Genomic DNA, 17,100 nt, shown 5'->3' with positions numbered 1-17,100 from the left:
CTATCAGTTTTAGCTTCCTGTAGTTTGATGCTGTGTTAGGGATGCCCTCCTAATGACAAATAATCCTATTTTTTCTCCCTATCCTTTGCATTATTGCTGCCATTCATTTCATTTGTACATAAGTAACTACAAACACATAAACATACATAATCACATAGGTTGTTGCCGTGATTTTAAACAGTTATGTGTTAGATTAATTCAGAATAAGAGAAGGAAACGTTTTTATTTTGCCTTCACGTATTCCTTCTCTGATGCTCTTTCTTTATGTGCATCTGAGGGGTTTTTTTTAATGTTTATTTTTGAGAGAGAGAGAGAGAGAGATACAGAGTGAAAGCAGGGGAGGGGCAGAGAGAGAGGGAGACACAGAATCTGGAGAGGGCTCTGGGCTCTGAGCTGTCAGCACAGAGCCCGACACAGGGCTCGACCTCATGAACCATGAGATCATGACCTGACCTGAAGTCGAACACTTAACTGACTGAGCCACCTAGACACCACTGCATCTGAGTTTCTGACCTATATCATTTTACTAATCTCTTAAGAACTTTTAACATGCTGTACATTACATCCCCATGACTTTTTCTTTTATAACTAGAAGTTTGTACCTCTTAATCCCCTTCACCTTCATCTGCCACCAGCGTCTCTCCTCTGGTAACCTATAGTTTGTTTCCTATATCTGTGAGTCTGTTTCAGTTTTGTTCATTCATCTGTTCTGTTTTTCAGTTTCCACATGTAATTGAAATCAGACATTATTTGTCTTCCTGTGTCTGACTTATTTCACCCAGTATAATACCCTCTAGTTCCATCCATGTTGTCACACATGGTAAGATTTCATTCCAGTGTGTGTGTGTTTGTATACCACATCTTTAACCATTCATCTATGGATGGACACTTACATTGCTTCCGTATCTTGACTGTTGTAAATAAATGCTGCAGTGAACATAGGGGTGCATGTATCTCTTTGAACTGGTGTTTTCATTTTCTGCAGATAAATACCCAAGAAGTGGAATTTCTGGTTCACATAGTAATTCCCTTTTTAACTTTTTAAAGGAACCTCCATACCATTTTCCGTAGTGACTACACTAATGCACATTCCCACCAACAGTGTACAAGGATTCCCTTTTCTCCACATCCTGGCTGCACTTGTTATTTTGTTGTTGTTTTTTTTATAATAGCTAATCTGAAAGATATGAAATGATAGCTCACTGTAGTTTTGATTTGCATTTACCCGATGATGAGTGATGTTGAGCATAATATCATGTGTCTGTTGGCCATCTGATGTCTTCTTTGGAAAAAATGTCTTCAAGTCTTTTGTCCATTTATTAATTGGGTTGATATATACATATGTGTGTGTGTGTGTGTATATACATACATATATATATATATATATATATATATATATATATATATATATATATAAAATATATATTAAGCTCTACAAGTTCTTTATGTATTTAGGATATATGATTTATGATTTGAAAATATCTTCTTCCATTCATAGGTTGCCTTTCGTTTTCTTCATGGTTTCCTTCCCTGTGCAAAAAGTTTTTGGTTTCATCTAATCTCATTTATTTTAGCCTTTGTTGCCCTTGCCTGAGAAGGGTGATCCAAAAACAAAAATAAAAAATTGCTAAGATTAATGTCAAAGAGTCCACTGCCTATGGTTTCTTCTAGGAATTTTATAGTTTTAGGTCTTACATACAAGTCTTTAATCCATTTTGAATTCATTTTTGTATACAGTATAATATAGTGGTTCAGTTTTCCCAGCACCATTTATTGAAGAGATGGTCTTTTCCCCACTGTATATTCTTGCCTCCTTTGTCATAGATTAATTGACCATATAATCATAGATTTATCTCTGGGCTCTCTATCCTCTGATCTGTGTGTCTGTTTCTGTGCCATTACCATACTTTTTTGATTAGTACAACTTTGTAGCATAGTTTGAAATCAAAGCGCATGATACCTCCAGCTTTGTTCTGCTTTCTCAAGTTTGCTTTGGCTCTTCAGGGTGTTTTGTGGCTCCATGCAAACTTCAGCATTCTCTGTTCTAGTTCTGTAAAAAATGTCACTGATATTTTGACAAGGATTGCATTGAATATGTATATTGCTTTGGGTAGTATGGACATTTCAACAGTATTCTTCCAATTCACGAACATGGTATATCTTTCTAGTTGGGCCAGGTTCAGTTTCTTTTATCAGTGTCTCAGAGTTTTGAGAGTACAGGTCTTTCACCTCCTTGATTAAATTTATTCCTAGGTATTTTATTCTGTTTGGTGTAAATGTAAATGGGATTGTTTTGTTAATTTCTCATTCTGATAACTTATTTTTAGTGTAGAGAAGTGCAACCAATTTCGGTATGTTATTTTTGTATCCTGTGACTCCACTGAATTCATTTATTCTAATAGTTTTTTGGTGGAGTCTTAAGAATTTTTTAATATATATAGTACCATGTCATCTGCAAATAGTGACAGTTTTACTTCTTTTCCAATGTTAATGCCTTTCATTTTTCTTTCTTAATTGCCTTGGCTAGGATTTCCAATACTATATTGAATAAAAGTGGTGAGAGTGGGCATCCTTGTCTTGTTCCTGATCTTAGATGAAAATCTTTCAACTTCACACCATTGAGTATTATGTTAACTGTGGATATGTCCTGTATGTTCTTTACTATATTGAGATACCTTCCCTCAATACTCACTTTGTGAGAATTTAATTCTTCTTGCAAAGCAAATCTACTGGCAAAACATTTGCTCAATTTTTGCTTGTGTGAGAAAGTATTTCTCTTTAAATGCTGAAGGATAATTTCACAGGGTAAAGAATTCTAGATTGGTGACATTTTCCCTCTCTCCACACTTTAAATATTTCACTTCCTTCTCCTCTTGCTTGCATCGTTTCTGAGAATCAGATCTAATCCTCTGATCCTCTCTAGATAAGGTATTTTTATCCTCTGGGCTTTTTTAAAGGTTTTTCTTTTTCTTTGATTTTCTGAAGTTTGGATAGGGTATGCCTAAATGTAACTTTTTGTTTTATATTTATTTGTTCTATATTTATGCTGTTTTACATTTATTTCACCAAGCTGCCTAGATTGATAGTTTGAGGTCCAACATTAATATTTGGAAATTCTCATGCATTATTGGTTCAAATATTTATTCTGTTACTTTTTTGGTATTCCCCATATGCACGTATCACATCTTTTATAGTTGCCCTAGGGTTCTTGCATATTCTGTGGCATGGGTTTTTTGGGGGTTTTTTTGTTTGTTTGTTTGTTTTCTTTGCTTTTTAGTTTTGGAAGATTCTATCGAAATGTCCTCAAGTTCAGAGAGTCTTTCCTCAGTTGTGTCCTTTCTGTGACAGTGTTATTGATCTCTCATATTTTTAATTGATTCTGAGAATTTCCATCACTATTTCCATCACTACTTACATTATACATCTGTTCTTGTATAATCTCTTTTCATTAACAGAGTTGTTTTGAATTCCTGCTCTGCTAATTTTAACATCCCTGACATATGAGACTGGTTCTAATGCTTGTTCTATTTCTTCAAACTGAGATTTTGACCTTTTAGTACTCTCATATTTTTTCTTGGCATTGGCACATGATGTACGAGGTAAAAGGAACCTAGCTCTGGTTCCAGCAAAAGTTTCTGCTTGTGGGTTTCACTCTGATAAGTTGTGATTCTCTGTTTCCATTTATGTCTCCAAATTTGGTGCATCAGTTTGCCCAGCAACCTTATCTCTGGCAGATCTGAGATGATTTGTTGATTTGTTCAGTTATTTTCCTTATTGTTAATATAAAGCAATGACATTCACGCTCCTTACATGTAAGACTAGAATATGGAACTTATTGCAAGACATGAAAGGAAAACAAAAACAAACTTCTTTAACTCTGGATAACACTTTCTACATTTTCTTCAAATATCCCATCCAAACCAACATGTAGGGTTTTTGGTTTTGTTTTATTTTGTTTTGTTTGTTGTAAACAAAACTTCCGTTAAGATGTTAACCCCACCAGAAAGGCACACAGTTCTGTTAAGGTGAATATTGCTATTGGTGTGAAGAAATGGATACAGGTAGCTTCTTTAAAAACTTTTATTTACCACTAGGACCATAAATAAGAAAGACAAAAGTCCACAGTGGCCCCAACCATAAATATCCTAAAAACGTAACTATGAATCCAAGTTGTTGGGATAAATATTGAACTCGTCTTCCTATAAGAACATTTCTTGACTAAACTTTTCAGTTGAAGAACTGTTACATGTAGTCATAAAAATAGTGAAATTTAAACAGTATTTAAAATTTAAATAATATTTAATGGTATGTAATGAAATATATGACCTCCATTTTTACGGGTTTATTAGGATGCCTTTTTTTAACTTAGCCTTTAATGATAATAGGATATAAAGCACAATTCTCAAAATTTTATTCAACTCGTCAATGAGGGAACCATCAAGACTTTAAGAGCTCGCTTAACAACTGAGAAAGAAGGAGATTGGTTAGTCAAGAAAAAAATGTCTAAATATGTCTAAGATTGCTAAATTATGTATAAGATTGGCTGTTTAAAGGCCAATAAATCATATTATCAATATTTTCTGGTTAACCTCTAACTTTATTGAGCTCTAAACTACCTGCACATTTATCAGTTGTGGATTGTGAGTCAAATACACTGTGACCACAAAGTTACACCTCCAGGAGTATCAGATCAGAATCCAGCAGGATTTTAATAAAATGCTCTAATGTCAGAAGTAAGCACTACTTTGCCTCTTTCTAGATGCGGCTCCATAGGTCAACTTGTCTTCTACACCAAGATGCCTTTTGGGTTCAGAGGGATGAAGTGAAGACTCCCAGCCCCTGCACGTCCCTGCTGGAGCTTTACGTACGGTATACAACCCAGACAGACCAGGTGTAGCATGCTAAAAAATAAGGTAAGAAATCAGTATACAGCAGCCCCAGAAGATCGCCATTTATCTTCAAGGTAGTAAATTCCATCAGTGTGTTTAAAGGAGGATGAAAGAGAGTTGCAGACTCAATGTTAACCCTTTCTCACCCACACATATGTAATATTTCTATAAATTTTCCACCATTCGGTTTTGGTGGTGGCAATTGATACAATTTTTTTAAAGGGCAAAATCATAACTTTCATGCAAATGTAAAAAAAAACCCACATGCCATAGATTTTATATAACTCAGTTAGGAGGCCAGCAAGATGTTCCATTGGTTCAAAGGAGAATTCAAACAATTTACCCATATATAGGCAATCGGGAATGTGGAAATGAATTTATGTGTAAATGCTAAACTTGTCATCATTTACAGGACAATAATCTATTGCATTACACAAAATTAAATCCATTAAATTATTCTGGAAAAATGATAACTTACAGAACTTTAGTTTCTTAGCACCTGTAGATTAGAAAATAGCTCAAAAACAATGAATTAGAAGATGGAGAGGGTGAGCTGGACCGAAACCCAGTAATCTTTGGTGTGGGTGTGTGTGCATTTCAAATGTGTCATTTTTTCCTGACAGTGGACACTTTTATCAGGTGTTTACCCAGAAGTGGATTTGCTAAATCAGGGGTATTCGTATGCTTAGGGTTAGTGGCTAGTGCCACATACTTGTTCTCAAGTGATTATGTCAACTTACACACTCATCAACGAGGTAGAATTCTTTACATGCCCTTGAAAAAGAGGAAGTTCTGAACCTCCGTTCATATCCACAAAGGGTGAACCTTGAAATAGTCACCTTTGTAGATCTCACGTATCCTAAATTTTTAGAGCCGTCATCTGTGGTCTAATACAGAATTGTTCTGTTTTTTTGCCTCTGGTTCCAGGCAAAGACTTTGTAAAACCCTTGGAATTAGAGTGACAGGTGTGTATCTGTTATGCTAATGAGGGCACTCATGGCCAAGCCCTAGTTAGCTTCAGGATGGAGGCTGGTCCCCAAAGAGACCAACCCCTGCTTAGAGCATTGTAACTTTGGGCTACCTTGACTTCTGGGAGGAGGGGTGGGGGGGGGGCTTGGAGATTCAGTTCAATCTCATGTCCAGTGATTTAATAAATCATGACTACCTAATGAAGCCCCACTAAAAATTCCACACACAGAACTCATTGAAGCTTTCCGGTTTGTGAATACCTGGCTGGAATCTAGAGTTGCCGCGTATACTAAGTGTATGCCGCTTCTTTGTTGAATGAGTAAATACACTGATTCTACCTGCGTCTTACATCCAGCTCTTGCGTAAATCGTTCCGGAAGTGTAAATTCTCTGAGCACCGGCCAGTCTAGGGATGGCTTGATGTTCTGTCTGTGCAGACAGATTCTAGAAGGTTATGACTAAGCAGCGGGAACACTGTGTAGGAAGGCTATAAATCATCCCAGCAAATGACACCCGTTAGCACAATAATTTTCAATTCAAAGCAGGTCAAGACAAATTGACCATCCAACTTATGTCCAGACAGTGGGCCCTGGCCTCTCTAATATGATTAAGAGGAGGCCATTGTGTCTCATTATCTCACAATATGAATAGGATTCTAGTCTATAATTCATAAATGCTTAATTTGTGAGGCTAAATTCCACAGACCAAATATTTAAATATTCATCTCTAGGGAATTAGATTAGCGCAAGAGGCAAAAAAAAAAAAATCTAAACTGACATTAGGCATTCACCAATAAACATTCACAAACAGCACAATGTCCTCCGATATCAGAATGACACCTTAGCCTTCATTTCCTAGGAGTGTTTAATTTTGGATAAAAAGTGTTATGTTGGACTTTGGATATCCAGCTTCGACATTTTGATTTAATCTTTGTTCACAGTGCAGAGTTAAGTTTTGATCAATGGAGCGAGAAGAAATGGATGCCACAGGAGAAAGGATCTAATGCTCTCCCGGTGAATTGAGAAAGGTAGAGCAAAGAGAGAACCTTGACCTTCACTGTATGTGGCTACCAGACTTTCTCTAGGTTCAAAGTTTTACTGGAAACTTTTTTTTTTAACTCCTAGGCTTACATTTACTATTTATGTCTCCCATGCAGAGTATGCTTTAAAAAATTTTTTTAATCAGAAATTTCATTTTCAGGCAGGTACACAATTTGTGAATGACTAAAGAGATCTGACTGTATCATGGAAACCTCATTGTTGACTTCTGGCCAATTGCGAGTAACTTCGGTATCGAGTTCAGAAAAGAATGGTCTCTTGCTCTTGCCAAAGCAAAAGCTGCAGCAACATTAATGGAAGACAGACTCTGTTCTAGGCTATTTACAACAAGGGACAGGACAACACTCAACTCAATGTCAATGAGCTCAACTTCAATGAAGTTGAATGAGGGCAGAAAAGAGTTCGTAAGTGCTGGCATGAGAGGCAGAACCCAACTCCTCTGTGTTTGCTAATTGGATTTACCCAAAGGAAAAATAAATTCTGTAGTACTGTTGGGACAGGAAGTAGTTTTACAACCAGGAGCAAGGCACACATCAACATTAGGCTCCTATCTTTTCACAGAGACTGGGGCATGCTGGGGGGCTTGGGAGGGTCTATCTCCCTCGATGTTTACATTCAAAAAGATGGGATGCAAAACTGGCAAGATGCTTTTTAAAAGATTTATCATCTCAAAGAGGCAGGAAAAAATATTGACAAGCTTCCTTACATAAATGTTCTAGAAAGGAACATCATGTGCCTTTGTAAAAAGTTTGATGGAGCTGAGGGTAATGTGAAGGCCATCTTGGTCGATGTATTTAAATGTGTTTAAAAGTACTGAAGCAGTTGGGGCCCTGGGTGGCTCAGTCAGTTAAGCATCTGACTCCTGATCTCAGCTCAGGTCTTGATCTCAGGGTTGTGAGTTCGAGCCTTGCATTGGGCTCTTAGCTCAGTGTGAAGCCTGCTTAACACCACCAACAAAATTGCTGAAGCAGTCTACCTGCCAGAGTTGTATAGGAAAATAGAACCAATAAGATGGATGTACCTTCCACTAGATGTAAAGAGTTGGATTTAAAGGGATGGGCTCATGTTATCTTGGGGGCTGGCAAGTCTGAAATTTGCAGGCAGGCTGGTGACCCAGGGACGAGTTGATGCTGCAGTTTGAGTATGAAAAGCTATCTACTTTTTACAGAATCCCCTCTTCCTTGGGAGACCTCAGTCTTTTTCTCTTAAGGCCTTCAACTGATTGGATGAGGCCCACCGACATCATGGAGCATAATCTGCTTTACTCAAATTATTCTGAATTAAATGTTAATCTCATGTAAAACATACCTTCCCAGCTGCATCTAAACTGATGTCTAACCATCTATCTGGGTACCATGACATCACCAAGTTGACACATAACATTAATCCTCACAGGCTGTAAGCCCAGTATATAGAAAAAGCCTCCAAAGGGCTAGATGGAATTTTGAGAATGTGTTTATCTGTAGAGTAGGTGTCTGAGGAATATTCCTGTGCCACTATTATTGAATAAATCAGCTATTTAATGGGGGGAAATTCAAGGGACTTGACAGGGACTCCCTTCTTGTGAGTTTTTATAGTTTCAGAGAAGCAGAGACCATCATAATTTTTCTTTTCTGGATAATGAAGCTTGCTTTGAAATACATGAATATCAGAAAAGTGCCCTCAGGCAAAGAAGATGCAGCTTTTTAAGAAAAGGATCCAATTTGGGAAGGAGGAACAGTGCTTCCATGGCCACACAGGTAAGGAGATTCTGACCTTCTGATGATAAGAGAATAGTATTTCTGTAACTGCAGGGGACCCAGCACACAATCTGAGAAGTAAAGAGATTTCCAATTTACATTTTCACTGTGATATGGAAAAAAAAAAAAAAAAGATGTGGGAATATAGCTTTTCGTAGAGTTAGTCTGCACACCTACAACCTGTGCTAAGAATTAGAGGTAGGTAGCCTTAAAAATGAGGGCTTTGGATATTGTGTAGGGCTCGGTACTTTGGGAGAGTAGCAGATAGAACAAAATAGAAGGGTGCATTCAAGCACTAAATAGAGATGTTAAGAAAAGCTTGCAGCGGGTCAAGTTATTATTCACCTGATGTGGTGCTATCTCTCAGATCACTGGATACACCTTAAAATGCAAATTGCTCTTTTCTAGATATTGGCGATTTTTTCTCTCATACACGGGCCTGAAGATCATTTTCTACCCATGGCCTTGTTTTTCAACTTCCAAAAATCTGTAGAAAGATGAAGGTACCCTAATCTGTTCCCATGGGGTTTCTCCTTCTCTTGTAGTTTTCATCATCCTATCCTGTTCAGCTCTCAAGAATCTGCTAATGAAAACTTCTAGCACGAAGGAAATTAAACCACTCTAAGACACAGATTTATGGAGACGTATTTGTTAGCTATTTAATCACATCTCAAAGATCAGCAGTCTGCATAATGACATTGAATTGTGCTCGTTTCCAGAACCCATATTCTAGGTTCCTTTCTCCTATTCCACCTTCTTTTTTTTTTTTTTTTTTTGACACTGAAGAGTAGCAGACTATGCCACTTTGGTTAAGGATTATTTTGAGCTGAAGGCAACTGAGAAGCAGAGACAAGGGACAGATGTGAATCACTGGAGACAACTCTAGACCCCGGTCAGCTCAGAGATGGCACCAGGGGGACCTCATAAACATTACTAGCTAGCCCTTAGCTTCCTCCCTTTCCCTGCCCTAGAAACCCAAAGTCCTTTTCCTTTGTCTTGTCGCTTTACTAAAAAGCTACGGTTCTTTCATTCTGATGCTATATCAACCCAAGCTCTAGCTACCCCTTTGAGTCCCTGATTACCAAGTATGGGCAAGTGTAGGGGGACACATGTTGACAACCTTCTGTTGTTCTCTTGTCTTTGCAGAGCCCCAGCCAGACAACCTAGGACCACAGAGGAAAAATTGGTAAGTTTCAGTATCTCAGGGGAGGAGAAACACCTTCCTTGTGTATTACAATCTTCTTCTTCCCCTACTCACTTAGAATGCAAATTATTTCCTTCTTGGAGTTCATAAAAATGCCCAGTTGACCTTATTTCCTAGATTCTACAAACCTTATCAGTGGCATGATACTTCATAAATTTAATAACAGTGTGGGATCAAGCCTGATTTTAGGGTCTTAACACTGAAAGGAAGGATGATAAAACTGAAGTAAAGCAAGTTAATGATCTGCAGAGAAAATGGACTTCAAAGGAACCAGTAGTGTGTGATTTCTTGAACTGAGTAGGATGTGTGTAGGTTTCTCTTGTATTCTTACTCTAAAACTTTGCAAATGTTAGCTATATTTATATATACATAAAGTATACATTGGATTGTAAATTTAGGTATATATGCATACATACCTACAAATGTATTTCATATGTATACTTGGTAAAGACATCCATTTGTATTGGCTGATTTCTGGTTTGGATGGAGCATAGGCCAGTCCTCTCCCTTGAGATTACTTTTCTTTAGTCCTTTTTCATCATTGTTTATGTAACTCATGGATTGGATTGCTTTTGAAATAGACTTTCTCCGACTTAATTTCATAATATTACTTCTCCAAGATCACATTTACTAGAAACCCTTCTTTATAATTGTGTAAAAGGAAAAATCTCCCTGGATAGGAGCACTTGCCTAGGAAATATCAAGATGAAAACTGTTTCTTGAAAATTATTCTAACCCTCCAGCCTGTTAAAGAGTCGTAAACTTTGAGTGACCCCACATATGCGAGGCTGGCATTGGACCTGACTGAAGACTCTTTCCTGACCAAGGAGCATGAGGATTTGCGTTAACTAATCCTGAACAGACCAATGGAGACCTCCTGCCTGTCCAGAGGGATAGTTCTCGAGCCTTAATGGGCTCATCTGCCATGAAATCCCCTTCCTGACTTCCCCCCATCTAACACCTCAGTAGGATTCTTCACGGGTATGTTCTTAAAAGTGGCAAATAAATACAACCAGCTTTAAAAATTTCGTCCTGGCTCGGGTTGATTTTGCAGTACTTTTGAAACCTAGAATCAGGCTATTAATTGAATTTAGGGTTTAAATAGGTCTGAAAATATACTTACAAGAGCAAAGCTGAAGTTCTCTGTAGTCAAGGTTTGATCTAGCATTAACTCTGTCAATTAAAAAAATGTCATCAATGGTTTTTTTCCATTATTTCTTAGAACAATTGTCCTAGCTCAGATCATTTTAGCAGAACAGAGTCAGAAACTGAATTTTTTGCCCTTCTTTTCCCTCCTTTGATTTTCCGTGCTCATGGCTAGCACACCAGTGGCTTGCAGATGAGGTTTGTGTTTGTTTGTTGTTATAGTTGGAGCTTTAAAAAAAATTCATTGCCAAAACCTTTGTTTTATCCTCTGCTGCAGAGAGTACATATCATGAATGTATCCAACTGAGCTCAATTATATCAAACAAAACAAACAGAACTTGCGAAGTGCTGCTCTCTGCGCCTGCTTCCCCAAGAAATGCAATAAATTGGAGTGGTCTTTTCATGGACACCACGTGGCTGTCGTGGGGGCCGTGATACAACATGGGAAGGCAAGGACTGAAGTTACATTGTCCTAACAAATGGGTAGTCCGTCCCCAACCTGAATTGGCTGAACACTACACCCATCAGTGTTTCCATCTCATTTAATGCCCGTAAGAATGAATTCACTTGAATTCATTGGCCGTAGGCTCAGAACATTTGCAGTGTGTTTGTGCTGGGCTCTAAGACTGATCACTTCAGCTTTTTAATGCACTTGCTATTAAAGGACATTAACCCAAGGATACAGAAAGTAGAGGAAGATGCTCAGAATTGCATCACAAATTAAATTATTTTCAAATTTCTTTCCACTCCGAGCTCACATGCTAATTTTATACAGCCATCATCAATGCTTTTATATGGTTATGTTAACCATGTATTTTGTAATGATATTTAGTGGGTACATAATGTTACATCAGGTCGATTAAGCAGTTTCCTTAAACATTCGGTTATTCCTGGTCATGCAAAGTGAAGCTGTTTTTACTGAAACAAATGACTAAAATTAACCTGTTGTTTAATAGCAATGCAAATGGATTTTTCTCCATTGCCATTTATTTTAGAACAAATTTCATATAGTGGTCAAACACTATGTACTTTTCTGATGACTCCTTATGAATTTTCAAATACAGATATTTTTCTCAATGATGTGAGGATCATTTATAAACATCACACCTCTTTTTCCATAAATAAAGTCAGTGGCTATTTCCTAAATATGCCTGTTTTCTTATGCAGTCACAATATATGTATGAAAATCAGGATGCCTAACACCGATACACTACTCTCATATATACCACAGGTCATGTTAAGATGTTACCAACTGTCCTAATAACGTCCTTCATAATAATATTTGCCTGGACCAAGTCAAGTCCAGAATCACATTCAGTTGTTGAGTACCTTGATTCTCCTTTCGTATGAAACCGTTTTCAGCCTTTGTTTGGCCTTTCGTGACCTTAAGATTCTTGAAGGACACGGGCCAGTTATTTTGCAGAATGGCCTTCAACTTGCATTTGCCTGATGTTTCCTTGTGACTAGATCCAGATCACGCATTCTTAGTAGGAACACCACAGACTCGGTGTTGTGTCTTCCTAGAGCATTATTTGAGAAGACACAGGCTGTCAGCTTGTCCATTTGCTGGTGATACTAAGTTGATCATATCATTAGATGGTGTCAACCAGTTTTCTTCCCTATAAAATTACTATTGTTTCTTTTGTGATTAATAAGTAACTGGAGAGAGATGCTTTGAGATTATGTAAATATTCTGTTCATTAAAATTTTATCCATTTTATCCATCTCTTAATAATACTTGCCTGCATCAGTCATGACTGATGGTGGCAAAAAAAGATTTTATAATAAAATTATAAAAATTGTTTCTATATTTATTAGTTTTCTGCTCTACATGACCGTTTTCTCTTTTCCAACATTCATTTATTTACATCAGTCTAGACTCATATTTGCTTCTTTAATTCAGTTTTTATGCTCAGATTGTTCCAGATTGTGCCTGCAGGGAACCCCTCCAGGCTGTCTCCTGACGTGTCCCCATATTAAACACTGATTTACTTTTTGGCACAAGATGTTCTAGGCTTATCTTGAAGTTTCTCTACTTCTCCAAGAATCCTTGATTCCTGTAGTGGGTACTGACATATAGAAATGAAGGTCTGGGGCGCCTGGGTGGCTCAGTCAATTAAGTGTCTGACTCTTGATTTCGGCTCAGGTCATGATCTCACGGTTTATGAGCTCAAGCCCTACATTGGGCTCTGCACTGACAGTGTGGAGCTTAACTGGGATTCTCTCTCTCTCTGTATCCCACCCCTAAATCCTGCTCACATACTCTCTCAACAACAAAAAAAAAAAATTCAAGGTCTGCATGCTTGGACAGAATAGTGAAAATTTGTGGCATCTGACCCACTCCCTCCCACATGCCCCTAGCTCATTGTGGCAAAAGCACTACTCTGTGTGGGGCAACTAGAAATATAGGCTTCCCTCTTCCGGTAGCTCACAGGCTAGGACTCTAGTTCTTTGCCAAAGGAGTAAATCACTAGCATTTCTAATTTCCTTTAGCTCCTGATGGCAGAAGCAATTTCCCCAGAAGGCATAGCCGAAAGCACCAGGCTCCCTTTTCCCCACATAGGATGGGAGCTCCACTCTGGGTTGTAGCAAGCCAAGAATGGCCCTAATTATCTTTGCCTCAGCTTTGTTCTTAAGGTGTAAGTGTCATGCTGGAGGGAGAAGCCAAGCCAACTAGGTAACACTAGTCATCCAGCACGTGCTTTTAGAGCAAGATGTCACCACCACAGAAGAAGGGGGCCACTGTCCTTATCCCCAGCTCCTGTACAATGTCATAGAAGTTCTTACAGAAGCTCCCGTAGGATGCCCCAGAAGGGCAGGCTCTGTAGAAGAGGGACTCTTCTGTTCTACGAGGGGACTTTGGGAAAGAATATGGAGGTGTCCATACTCAAAGACATTGACAAAACAACAGAGATCTTAGTGGAGTGTTTAAGAGGGAGCCCATAGCTCCATGATAATGGTAGCCAACAGCACAATGGTAGGCCAGTTAGAAGTTGAGCACTATCAAGGAAAGACATAGCCATGGAGAACCATTCTGGTTTCACATCCAACTTTGAGGGTTGAGAAGTCTCTGCACAGGTGCTAGGCTGAACCCATTCAGGAGAAACTAGAACTCTGTGTGACACAGATGTAAAAATGGTCCCCAAGTCACACATCCGTCAACAAAGGGCAGAAGCCTCACTGTCACTAGAGGATCAAGCACAAGCTCTAACCAAACACTGGGTGATCCATAAGCAACTCAGAAACTGGGCTCCTTAGAAAACTGGGCTCAAAAATACAATCACAACCATCCCTGGCGCTCTGGAATAGTGCATGCATGCCCAGGACTGTGCCCTTCCAGAAGTGATTGGGAAGGGATTTCCAAACTCCTAATCCCTGACTGAACATGGGGCAAAGATCTAAACTTGAACTGTAGTAGGGACCTCTAAGCCAGATGCACAGAAAATGGTAAAGGCTAAAATCTGGTTGGCCAAGAGGGCTTACGCACAGATGTTGAACAAAATGTGGCTTCTGCTGACCCAGGGGTAATGTACAGGCAGAATTTGACAAAATCCAGTACTTTTCAGGCTAAAATATAATTTAAAAGTCTGAGCACAGCTATTAGACATTATAGATACATTAGACATCAAAGATGTTAAAAGGACAAAAGTCATGTTTAAAGAATTAAAGGAAGATATGACAATGTCTCAAGAAGACAGAACTTATTAAAGAGAAATAAATGGAAAGTCTGGAGTTGAAAAGTATAACACAACAATTCACTAAAGGAGGGGCACTGGGGTGGCTCAGTGGGTTAAATGTCTGACTCTTGATTTCATCTCAGGTCATGATCTTGTGGTTCATGGGATTGAGCCCTGCATTAAGCTCGGACAGCCGACAGCACAGAGCCTGCTTGGGATAATCTCTCTCCCTCTCTGCCCCTACCCCACTTGCTCTCTTTCAGAATAAACAAACTTACAAAGTCTCACTAGAGGAGGGGCACTTAGTTAAGTGTCCAGCTTCGGCTCAGATCATGAACTCACAGTTTGTGAGTTTGAGCCCTGCATTGGGCTCTGTGCTGACAGTTCAGAGCCTGAAGCCTGCTTCGGATTCTGGGTCTCCCTCTCTCTCTCTCTCTGCCCCTCCTCTGCCCATTCTCTATCAAAAACAAACATTTTTTGGGGCGCCTGGGTGGCGCAGTCGGTTAAGCGTCCGACTTCAGCCAGGTCACGATCTCGCGGCCCGTGAGTTCGAGCCCCGCGTCGGGCTCTGGGCTGACGGCTCAGAGCCTGGAGCCTGTTTCCGATTCTGTGTCTCCCTCTCTCTCTGCCCCTCCCCCGTTCATGCTCTGTCTCTCTCTGTCCCAGAAATAAATAAACGTTGAAAAAAAAAAAATTTAAAAAAAAAAAAAAAAACAAACATTTTTTTAAAAATTTAAAAAAAAAAAAACAACTCACTACAGGAAAGATAATTTCAAGAAAATGAGAAGACAAGTCCAATGCAGGGAGAAAAGGTTTTCAAAAGACACATCTGATAAAGGACTGTTATCTGAAATATACAAAGAACTTTTACAACTCAACAATAAGAAAACAACCTGATTAAAAAATAGGACAAAGACAGCAGCAGACATTTCACCAAAGATATGCAGATGTCAAGTCAACATATGAAAAGATGTTCCTCATCACATGTTCCCACATCCCAGGGAAAGGCCAAAAACCTATCAGAATGCGCCAAATATACAACACTGACAACACCAAATGCTGATGAGGATGTGGAGCAACAGGAACTCTCATTCACTGCTGACGAGCATGAAAAATGGTGTAGACAGTTTGGGAGAGAGTTGGGCAACTTCTTACAAGACTAAACATATTCTTACAGTATGTTCCAGCAATCCTACTCCTCGCTGTTTCCTCAAAGGAGTTGAAGACTGTCCACACAAGAAGCTGCACACGTATGTTGACAGTGACACTCTCCATAACCACCAAGATGTCCTTCAGTGGGTGTGGATAAACTGGAGTTCAGCCAGACAATGGAATATTGTTCAGTGATAAAAAGAAATGAGCTATCAAGTCATTGAAAGATAGGGAAGAACCTAAGGGCATACTACTACGTGAAAGAGGTCAATCTACAAAGGCTGTGTACTGGACGATTTCGACTATATGACATTCTAGACAAGACACACCTCTGGAGGCATTAAACACATCAGTGGTTTCCAGGATTTTGGGGAAGCAGGGATGAACATGCCGAGCATAGAGGAGTTTTGGGTCAGTGAAAATATTCTAAATGACATTATAACAATGGATACATGTCACTGTACATTTTTCCAAATCCAGAGAGTGTACAACACCAAGAGTGAACTCTAACTTCAACTATGGACTTCAGGTGGTTGTAGTGTGTCACTGTAGGTCCATCAGTTGTCATAAACATACAGCTCTGGTGGGAGACACTGATAATGGGGAGGCTGTGTGTGTATAGGAGCAGGTATATGGGAAATGGCTGTACCTTACTCTCATTTTGTTGTGAACCTAAAACTGCTCCAGAAGACATCTCAGTTTTGAGCTAGAGGACCTATTCAGGAAAATTAGACAACAGAAAGTTACAAAATTCATACAGATTGAAAGAAAGAAAGATAGCTCTATTCAAAGATGGCATGATCTTTTATGTATAAAGTTCTAAGGAATCACTAAAAACACTTTTAAACAAACTAATTCAACAAGGTAATGGGACACTAGAATATTTTAAAAATCAATTTTAACTTCTATACACCAGCAATGAACAAGCCAAAATGAAATTATTAAAAAACAAAACTACACGCACCCAGGGTACTTTAGAAGATTGCAATATCCAACATGAGAACCCCCTAGGCCTAGGATATAGCAAAATATTTGCTTAAGTATGGATTTTGTTATTAAGATGATGCAAATATCTCTGAAAAGGCAGCATCTCCTATTATAAGAAAGTCTGGGTAATTACTAGATGAAATCAATTTGTTGCCAGAAGGAATCACACCAGTTTGGAAGGGAAAAATTAACAAATATTTACACAAAGAACGACAAGTTGTTTAGGAGTAAGAAGACCCAATAAATTAAGCATGCAAAAATCATTGGAGGTTTCTTTAGA

At 38.7% G+C, this 17,100-nt stretch overlaps 1 long non-coding RNA gene across 1 annotated transcript; it reads left to right on the top strand.

Annotated features, from left to right (window-relative positions):
- Positions 1 to 4,529: 4,529 nt before the first annotated feature.
- Positions 4,530 to 10,942, top strand: LOC123579479. Its single transcript, XR_006702787.1, has 6 exons — positions 4,530 to 4,913; positions 6,798 to 6,884; positions 7,058 to 7,319; positions 8,542 to 8,654; positions 9,801 to 9,840; positions 10,602 to 10,942. It is a non-coding gene; the product is annotated as an uncharacterized LOC123579479 (long non-coding RNA).
- Positions 10,943 to 17,100: the final 6,158 nt, after the last annotated feature.

Source organism: Leopardus geoffroyi, chromosome E2 (assembly GCF_018350155.1).
Source record: "Leopardus geoffroyi isolate Oge1 chromosome E2, O.geoffroyi_Oge1_pat1.0, whole genome shotgun sequence".
NCBI lineage: Eukaryota > Metazoa > Chordata > Mammalia > Carnivora > Felidae > Leopardus > Leopardus geoffroyi.
Note: the sequence above shows the minus strand (reverse complement) of the source record. Positions and strands in the feature narration are given on the sequence as shown.